A 10,566-nucleotide genomic window follows, 5' to 3' on the forward strand; every position below is an offset into this window, starting at 1 on the left:
AAAGAAATAATAAGTAGTAAACTTGAATTTCTTGTCCCTGCCTTCACCTATCTTCTCAATATTAGCTGGCAGTAAAGACATTTAAAGATAGAGGAACCAAAAAGAAGAGAGGACCATCTGCAACCTGAATAACTTGGACAGTCCAGGATTTTATTACATCAGCAATGCTCAGACTTCAACAGGTTATGGCAATGGCCCATGAAAGTATGTTTTCTGCACATGGCGGCCTGGCATAAAAACATAATCTATAAATTACTATGTGAGCTGGATCGTTCTGCAAGAAGAAGCAGAGACAAGCTCATGTTATGTCAGTCGGTGGGAAAATTTGTTTCAAGATTACATAGAGAAGTGAGGAAGCACAAAAAATGGACTCAGTGGCTGCACAGCCAGGCCTTATGGAGGGATCATCATTCATTTCTCTTCAGGTTGCGATGTTAGATTTAGTCATTCAACAACGGTTTTAGTTATCCACCACAGTCATGACGTGGCTTCTCTGCTGATCTCCTGTCTCTCAACCTACCAATTTTCATTTCTCTATTCCCCTCTCTTACCTCTCTCTTCTGCCTCTGCTCTGAGTCTCTCTTCTTCTGACTCTATTTATCTTCTATATAGGGCTCACTTTCAACTCCATGATAAAGAGAGGATCTGCTTGGGTACACGGGTAGACCTACTGGTACACCGAATAGCTGGTGCTCCTGCTAGGCAGAGTGCTCGCATCAAGGTATCTCCACAAGAAATGGCTCAGGGTCTGTCCGCCACAGCCAAGGTGACAGGATTATATAGAACAAAACATAAACCTATATGTTTAAAAAAGAACTTTGAGCTTGGCAGGTTCTTTGGATGGCTCATCTGGAACAAATACAAATCCTCTTTTATGTACTAAATGGCGCCAATCGGGACAAAAGCTCTTGCTGGGGAGGAAAAAAAAGATTAAACTTAAGGGTAGAAACCAAAAACTGAAGGGTCGTTGATAACTGTTCTCTCACTGTAGACTTTGGTTAGAGTTCCATTTGAGCTGTGGTATACTCAGAACTGGACATCATAAACTTTTTTAATGCTCTTCATCCTCAGCTCTCTTACCTGTTGAACCTATCGTCAAAAAGTTTAGTTGACTCAGGATACAAAAAACAGCTGTTATCTGTGTGTTCTTTCATAATCCAAGAGCTCTGATAAATTTGACATTTCAGAATGGCCAAATAACGGAGGTTTTTAAAGTTGTTTTGTTGATGGTGGTGGCTTACAAGGTGATGGGAATGATAGTACTTTGCAGCTGCACATTGTTTTGTATTTTTGAAGTGCTGCTCATTGAAATGTCACTCTCTTACTCCTTTGTTCTTCCCTGGGGCCCTGACTCTGCCTAACCATTAAATGCAAAGCATTCGCAGCCCCTTAGGGCTCCTCTCCTTTTCAGTGATGCCATCTTGGTTTTCTGAATCCACCTCAATCCTTCTTTTCTCTGAACTTAACCACCTGCCCAGTTGCCCGTGCTATTTATGTGTGACACCACTTGCTATAATTACTTTTAGGAAACCATATATTTTTACTTATTTATGGTAAACTCCTTGAAGACAGAGGAAAATGACCAAAGTCTTATTCTGTTGCATATAAATGGTATTAAAAAAAAAATAGGAGAGGAAGATACATGAGAAAAGACATGATTGTGCCCACTTTATAGATGAAGAAGTTAAAACATACCATGTGGGAATCGAGGAAAATAGTGCATTGACTCATGGTGGCCCTAAACCAAGGTCCAGAAGCAAAGAAGGAAACTATTTAAAGGCAGAAGAAAAGGAGATTGGCAAAGAGTAAAATGAGCAGGAAAGGAATGAGAAGAGACAGGAAAGGAAGAGATATCATCAGCTGGAGGGTGAGATGATAAATAAGCAGAAAAGAGGAGAGTTTTTTTGTAGAGAAGGAGAAGGTGGGGAAAAAAAAGGCAGAAGTCAAAAGCAGAAAAGCATCTTTATAGTCTCCTGAAGAAAAGGCTTTATGTTAACCAGAAGAGCTAATTTGAGCTTTGGGAAGTAGGGAAGAAATGAGGAAGGCTTCATCCCTTGGTCAAAGGTAAGAGAACTGAGAAAAGTAAATAGAAGATAAAGAGGAAGATGAGAAGGAAGTGGTTGGTCCTTTTCTGGTTATTAAAATTATTCCAAACAAAATCAGTTTTTGACAACTTTGCAAAATCAAAGGAAAAAAACCACAATGAAAGGAACTAAACAGTTCAGAATATACTTTTCTTGTTACAATGGAATGTTTTACATTTAAAGTTACCTTCTGCTTTGTTCTGATGATGATGTAGACCCAAATAACGCCCTGAAACATCGAATGCTCTGTCAGGACCAGGCGATTATTTGAATCAGAAATTCTGTGCAGTTTGGATAATTGTAAGCAAAACTTTCTAAAGCATGAGTTTAAATTCTGTCATTATGTAAGAACTTTTGAACCATTTTAAACCAGAACTTTCCAATGACTATCTAATTAGCAATGTCTCATGACCATCCTAAGTTTGATTCTTATGCAAAATTATCAGAGAAAAATTAGTTCTAATTTTACTTAAATTAGAAACAAAAGAGAGATGTGTAAAATCTTTTCCCTTAGCCTTTAGGATCCCTTTTTCATCCAGTCTCCTCTACCATTCTGACTGCTGCTCTGGAGTTTTTTGTTTGTTTGAAGACTCCTCTTCCTAGATTTTCCCCTTATTTTGTCATTCCTTGAAAGTCCATCTTTTACTTTCTGGTTTTCTGACATTACACTATCTCCTTGGATAATCTGCTCTATTTCCCTTATTTCAATTATTATTCAGAGGCAGATGACTCCGCACACTCTCTCTGCCACCTACACCCTTACAGAGCTCTAGAACCATAATTCCAACAGTCTCTTCTCTTGATTTTAAGGTAGAGCAGGAGAAGGGGTTACACGGAAGCCCAACATTTACTTTACCTGTTTTGTTTGGGTTTCATAGAGCTTGATGAATCTCTAAATCCAAGCTGTGCAATATAAGAGGACCTGGTTTTCCCCAAGTCATATTTGCTTGTGTGTTCCAGAGCCTTGGAGTCTGCAGGCAGTGGGGCTTGGAGATGGGACTGGGCTTGTCCTACATCCATCCTCCCAGTGTAAATGAATTTCAGTAGCCAGAATAACAGACTCTCAATTTAGGAATTTGCCATGGATGCTTCCCAAGGATCTTTCTGGGGTTCCTCTGAGTGTTCTGGACTAACTGCGGGGGGGGGGGGGCGCAGGAAGCAACTTGTATTCCTATGTAAATGTCAGTATTCTACCATCACCTGAGCAAGAACAATAGATTTCTAAGTGCGTGTTATTGCTAGAGGGAAAGGAATGAATTTAATTAGGCATTATCATGGCAGGAAACTTTACAATTTCAATAAAAGAGAAACTGCTACTTGCAGTAGTCGAAATGAAAAGATCTTCAGACAATTTATCTGCCCAATTGCATCTGACATTCCTACAATAATATGATTTTTTTTAAGTGTAAGACTTTAATCCAATGCTTCTATTCCAAGAATTTGACTGAATCTGAATTTCCTAAAACTTAGTTGAGTAATGTCTGTACGCTGTTTTGATTTTTATATGGAGGGAAGAAGGAACAGTACATGCTATGATTTAGCTTCAGTTTCCCTCTCTGCTGTGTTTTCAGCCCATCAGAAAACCACCCTCTTTGCTTGCCTCGCTCCTTTATTTTTCTAAAAAAGTATCCTCTTCTGTATAAGGTTCTGGTCCAAAATAATCAATATTGGAAGTTGAGCTGTTTTTGCTTCATTTCTGTGGCCTGAGTCATTCTCTCCAGTACCAGGATGCCCTGAGGGAAGATGCGGAGGAAATGATGTAATTCTCTTTGGTCTCTTTCACGCTTTGGGCTTTTTCTCTGGGCCTGAGCCTTAAAGAATCTGTTTTCTAATTAGCCAGCAAGGAGTACAGTGAAATAAAATGTGGGTCTTCTGCTTCTCTGTTCTCCTCACTAAGGGCACACACGTTATTTGCTCCGTTAGCCAGCTCAGGTGATTCTGCCAGAAGCAGTGCATAAATCTTTTCAGCGTCATTGTCAAGCAGCTGGAAGCAGAGATTTTTAATGCCTACTTTATGAGCGGGAAACCAAAAAGCAGAAAGTGTCTTGTCCAAGGTCATGCAGGGCTAAAAGGAGAGGGCAGCAGTGAAGGGGGCCTGCGGAGGGGGGAAAATATCTGCCTCCCCGTTCCTCTGCTCCGTCCCCCCAGCAATGCCCTTGCTGTGCAAATGAGGAAAGCACACATCTAAATTTAGATCTGTTTAGGAACAGATTTCATATGTTGACTTGATACACATGTGTTCAATCCCTGGACGCTTTGGATGCCCTATCATTTTATAATTATAATTTTGAGTCATTTTTTTCTCTTTTCCTCTGATGTTTGGCATCTTGGGCTCTTCTCCTGGTAAACTGGCAACTGGCCGATGCATGTGCCTTAGTTCGGTGGGAGTGGAGGGAACTGGGAAGCTTGTGCCGGGGTGTGCCGCTGTTCTCCTGCTTCAGCTAACTGAGGAACCATACGAACCATACCACCTGGCACTGTCGAAAGCACTTTCTCAAATATCCTCCCATCTGAGCCCCCATCCCTGAGGCTGCTGGAGGGCATTTTAAAGGAGCCAGGCTTACAGTTATTTTAACAGGTGGCTCTCCCTGTTGAAACGATCTGTTTAATCAGTTAGTCTCCCCAAACAGACATCAGCTTCTTAAGGTAGGGGTTATGTCTTAAATCATTTTTATGTAGTATAGGGCTGACTCCAACAGCCCTAATCAATACTGAATCTGGAAATTCAGTAGTAGAATCAATAGGGGTTGCGGGGGGAAGCTGTTTAAGACAAAACCTCTTTGGATAAAATTCCTTTTATTTCAGACCCTAGACTCCCATTTCTAGATAAAACCAAGAGATAAAGAGAAAATGAAAAGGTTACTTGTAGTTTCTAAAATGCACTACAGATCTGGTGACAGACGAACTTGCATTCTGCCTTCGTTTTTTCCAAAGTGATTCATTCTTGGTTCCTGAACACCTGCTTAAAAACAGGGCTTTCTTCTCTCTCTGTCCTCAGGGTGTGCCAACCATGTTTGAAACCATGAGGTAGGCCTAATACCAGCGAAGGGGGGGAAGGAGGCGGGGGGAGGAAAGTCCTATTTGATCTCCATAATGTATTCATTGTTTGAAACCATACATCGGGCAGAAAGCTGTGGTGAGGTTTGTGGTGTGAAACAGGGAACCCATGCAAACTCTGAGAGCAACAGTTTCCATGCCCGAGGTGGGTGTTTACATTGCAGAGGCTGGAACGCTTGTTAATGCCTTAAGTTTTCCTTCCATGAAGACAGCAGAAAGTTTGGGGTTTTCTTTCCATCCAAACTTTTTTAAGCAATCCACAGTCAAAAGGAAGGTTTGACCAGCAGAATCTACTCGCCACGAAGATGGTCCTGCGCTTCCCAAGGGCGGCCATCTGCAGGACTCTGCCTCTCGCTCTCCCCACTTCCCTTCTCGGCTGCCTCAGTCTCTTTTTTTTCAGCTCCTTGTCAGTTAATTCACATTTCCTGATTTGGCAAACAGCTCCCCCGCCCCACAGACCTCCTTTTTCTTGGGTAAAACTTCCTGAATCGACAGTAAAGAGAACTGTTACCTCACCTGAGAGTTTTAGGAGGAAAATGGCATTGAGGTTTAATTAGAGAGAGCCCCACAGTGGTTACCACTTTATAAAATTCAAATTTTTTCCAAGAAGAGGAAAAAAAGTTGTTTTCCCAAGCCAGCCGGCTGACCGGTGGGTGAGCTCCAGGAGGGCGAGATGCCGCCCAGTGTGCCTTCTGGCCTTAGTTGGCTGCAAGGGTGAAGGCCTCTCCAGCTCTCACTGGCTAAAAAAGCCAGCGGTAGAAAGAGTATGGATTTACAAGGCCATCCTGGAAGCTCAGAGAAGGAGGACATATGTCGCAAGCCCAGAAGAGCCTCTCTGTTGACTGTTTTCGCCCAGAGATGCACATCTTCCTTCAGAAAGGCCAAGAGGAACCGGGCCAGGGAGCGGGCTGTTAACACAACTGCCTCTGTCCCCTCATCTCAGAAGTGGGGAAGTGGGCAGTTGTTTTCATCAGTGGTGACCACAGCCTCTCTTGGGGCCCCTTGCAGCCACTCTCAGAGCTTGGTACTCCAATCGGTTTTTTTCCTCTTCTTCAAAGCTGCACACAGCCAGGACTCAGCCGTTTCCATTGAAACCTTCCTGAGAATCCATCTGATTAGGCCCATGTTAGGCTTCTCCTGGCGCTGTCTGTGTTATCTCTGGTTTGGAGGGGAAAAGGTTTGTTATTGATTCGCTCCCTGCCACCTCTGGGTCTTTGCTCAGATGTCACCTTCTCAGAGAGGACTTTTCCAAACCACACATGTAGTCCCCACTCCTAATGGATCCTGTTCTTCCCTCTTCTCTGCTTCGTTTTCCTCCATGACACTTGTCACCTCCTAACACCCTTTGTACATGCACTACAGCTTACTTCTCTATTTCCTTACCCCACCCCACGCACGCCCTCGGCTCTAGAATAGAAAATGTAAGGCTCAGAAATGTGGGCTGCACCCTTGACCCCTAGAACAGTGCCTGGCACGTACTAGGTATTCGGTGAGTATTTGCAGATTAATGAATGAACTTGGGGAATTTCTGAAACTAGAAAGAAGATATGGGGGAGCTATACTGTTTGATCAAGGCCAATATTTCTGAAGTGCCAGGCCTGGCGGGGGAAGATTAGAAGGCGTGGAAAAAAGACAGCACTGAAGCGATGGGGACCTGGCCCCTTTGCCATTTCATGTTTACAAAAAACTAGCGAGTTAGGTATCATTGTTGATATTTCATAAATAGAAAAATACAGGCATAGAAAGTTCACATGCTCACCCAAGGGCAAACCCAAACTCACGCAAAGAGAAAGTGGCAGACCTCAGGGATGTCCGACTCCGTAAGTGTGTTCTTTTCCACTACGCTGTTGTTGGCTCCCTGACTTCTGTTTGGGACAAAGCCTGGTAATTTGGCATCCTAAGCTTATGCAGTTAAAAAGCGCAGATCCGGATTCAAATCCCAGCTCTGCCACTCGGCTGTGTATCTTCAGGCCAGCCTCTAATCTCTTTGGGTACTTGTTTCTCTATAAGGAAAATTAAAACGTGAGACCTAGCAATCTATGATTCTACTTACTCCTCTTAACGGCCCCGTCAGGTAGGAAGAGAATGAATATCATTAACTCCAGAAGAAGAAATTAAAACCCAGAAAGACTACATGACTCACATGTGGTTAAGCAACATGTCAAGTCAGTGGTCCAGAGAGAACACTTTCTATAACAAAGTATTAGAAACTGTGACACACTGGATAAGGTCTGGGTCAGGGATCTTGCTTGGGCCAGGCTGGCTGGATGTGAGGATGCATGCTCCATGTTCCAGTGAAAGTGCTTCTCTGAAATGACACAATCCACAGAAGTCTATTAAAATTCAATCTATGGAAAATCTAAAGTTGCCTTGGGCTCTAGACTTGTATTTCCTTTGTTCTTACACTTGAGAATGCTGTCTCTGTTGATTACTTTTCTATTTTGTTTGGTTTGCTGGATAAATGCTGTATGTGAAACACTTAGAATCACTTAAATAAGAGAAAAAACACAAACAAATCTTTGCTTCACCATGACAAGAGACCTACAGTAGTGGTTTTGAGCATTTGATGTCTAATTGAGCACATGCTGTGTTAAGAAAAAACTTTACTTAGGCAAACTTAAAGTGTTAGTTTTAGTGGCCCTGCATCTTTGGAGAAAGGCTATTTTTGCTGAGACATCCTCTTCTCTGTCTACCTTGCAGCAAGGGCAGAATTAAGTCAGATCTTCAGTCTATGAAATCAGTTTTGAATTTTTTTTCCTTTTGGCTAAATAATATTCTATCTTTGCTGGCACAGAATCATTGGGCCATACATTCTTCTATAAGTAAAAAACGCCAAACTTGTGAAAATTGTACTCTGATCCCTCTCTGTAACACCAGCACTCATGAAAAGTCCAACATTTGTGGAATTCCTTAGTTTGTGATTTGGGAATCTCCTCTCCACCCCCTGCACCACCAGACAAGAGCCTCTCTCCTCTCTTGGGTCCAGTCCTAGGCTGCAAGCCAAGGGCTGTGGAGCCCAAGCGACCCTTGTGGGTCACCCTTGAGAGTTGTGTTGGTGAGGGCCAGCCTGGTCAGGCTTCAGGTGCCCAAGAAGGTCGGGGCAATGCCAAGGAAAATCTGATTTGTGAGGAGCATGGTGTGAAGGGCATACAGCCTCACAGGGGTGGAGGGGCCCTCTTCATCTCTTTGGCAGGATTTAAAACTATCTAGGATGGCAGCAATGGAGGAAAAGATAGCAAATGTTAGCAGAAGGGAGAGACCAAGTTTGTGCTTGTGGGCTCACATTTTTCCCTGAGAGAAATGCCTTCCTGACCCTCTCTATCCCCAAAAGCCCAGAGGAAGAGTTTTACTGGCACAATTAGTGTTTTTAAATGTATTACTATTCCCCGTAGGTTTCCATCATGCTTTTAAAAATTGGATTCAGCATCTTTACAAGTTATTCATGCGTGATAGCTTCATGTTTTCCCCCCTAGTTGCTGCTTATTTTATCTATCTATCTATCTATCTGTCTGTCTGTCTGTCTATCTGTCTGTCTGTCTGGTTTCCCAAGCAACTAGCTCCTTTGGTGAATATTTATTCAGCACCTACTATGTGCTAAGCGCTGTATATGGTATTATGACAGACAATGCCAAGGCTTTGACATTCTAATTAGGAGCTCTCTGCTGATTCTGCCCCTTCACCCTCTCTTTGCTGCTTTTGCTTTCTAGTTACTTTATCACATACGCTCATATTCATCTTCAATTTTTCATCTAAAGATAAGGTGCTAAAATATAATTATCAAAGAGGTAAAAAAAAATGACTCCATACAAATATAAAATGAACACATACTAAAGACTTTAACTCACTGATTCATGAGGGAACCAGAAAGACGTTAAAACCAGTTCAAAGGATAATGCGAAGAACAAATATATATGTAGGCAATTTAGGATATTGAAACAAATTTACTAATACGTAGATGCAAAATTGCCTGGCACATAGTAATATTCAGTAAATGTTAACTGTTTGTTTGAAATGTCTGTCATACCTGGCAGTTCTTAATAAATATCACTAAATTGAACCTGATTGAACAGAAGGGTGGGTGGGGTGAAAGTGGGGACAGGTATCGGAGCCTAGTCACACAGGGGCCACTTACAGCAGAAGACAGATTTTGCCGAGCAGTCTGTTCTGCAAATGATATTTGAAGTGTTTATGCCAATTCCTGTAGTTGCTTAGACTTGCTTTTAATTTAAGATGATTCTAAGACCAGACTAGACAAGCGGTGATGAATTTCAGTAAAACCTCCCAGGAAGATAGCAGGTTTTTGCATGCCACGTTTGAACTTCTCATTTTTCAGGTAGGGAGAGGTGAAATGGTTTTTGTGAGCAGAGTTGAAACTATCTTTTAAGGATTAGAATCATAAAGAGATGTTGCTACCTGGGATGGCAGGGTCAAACAGTAAAAGCAGTGCTGTTTGGTGGCCATTTCTTCTCTGTCTAACCACAGACAGTGGTACTTGTCCAGGTCCTTTAATTCTGTGTGCCTCAGATTACTGAGTGGACCATTTTTTTTTTCCCCCAACGCTTCTTTTGTAAACTTGTATTTTAGATTTTTCTTTGGAGTAAAACACGCTCTTCAGCTGTTTAAAAGGTGTGATTTCTGAGTTGTGCAAACTCCACATTCCTCCACTGTACTCCCCCCATTCAATTTTGACTGCCACAGACAGGAAGAAAGCGTGAGGACTCTTTTGTCTTGCATCTGCACAGGAACCTTAGCAGCAGACAGGAACTGCTCCGGGTCTGTCAAATAGATGCATTCCAAATTTTTTAATTGTTCAACGAGGTGCTTCAGGAGCTTTGCAAACATTTGATTCAAATTTCATTTTTTACTGTTTAAAAATTGGTTATTAAAAACAAATGATTTGATTAATGCCAAACGAGGCATTTTTCAGAGGCCCCACTCGCTGCTTCATCCTCTCTCTGGTTAGAAGAATGCACAGAGCGGGTAGAATTTCTGGGGAGTCCGGCTCTGGATGAGCTGTCACACATGGATGAGGTGAGCAGGGCGGGGCGAAAAACCTATGTAATGAGTTCCTGGTCTTAATATTTCTAATATGCTGCAAACAGTAATTTCTCATTAATGACATGGATTAGGCGGCTGATAATTAACTGTCTAATGTGAATCTTCATAAAGGAAGTTTAAAAAGTGTACTGAAAAACATTTTAGAAAAAGTAAATGGTTCAGGATCATGAAAAAATTCTGGAAGTGGATAGTGGTTGCACAGCATCGTGAACGTATACTTAATGATTAAAATGGTAAATTTTATGTTATATACATTTTATTACAATAAATAAATTTAAGCATATATAACTCAAATGAGCTATATATTAATTTTTATAAATTGGAGATTTCTCATGTGCTATTCAGTTTTTATGTAGACTTTGAATAA

At 41.7% G+C, this 10,566-nt stretch overlaps 1 non-coding gene across 1 annotated transcript; it reads right to left on the reverse strand.

The window, feature by feature from the left end:
• Positions 1-9,803: 9,803 nt before the first annotated feature.
• Positions 9,804-9,933, reverse strand: LOC111744132. The gene has a single exon (XR_002782016.1). It is a non-coding gene; the product is annotated as a small nucleolar RNA SNORA31 (small nucleolar RNA).
• Between the last annotated feature and the right edge of the window lie 633 nt (positions 9,934-10,566).

This window comes from Pteropus vampyrus, unplaced genomic scaffold (assembly GCF_000151845.1).
Source record: "Pteropus vampyrus isolate Shadow unplaced genomic scaffold, Pvam_2.0 Scaffold5, whole genome shotgun sequence".
NCBI classification, from domain to species: Eukaryota; Metazoa; Chordata; class Mammalia; order Chiroptera; family Pteropodidae; genus Pteropus; species Pteropus vampyrus.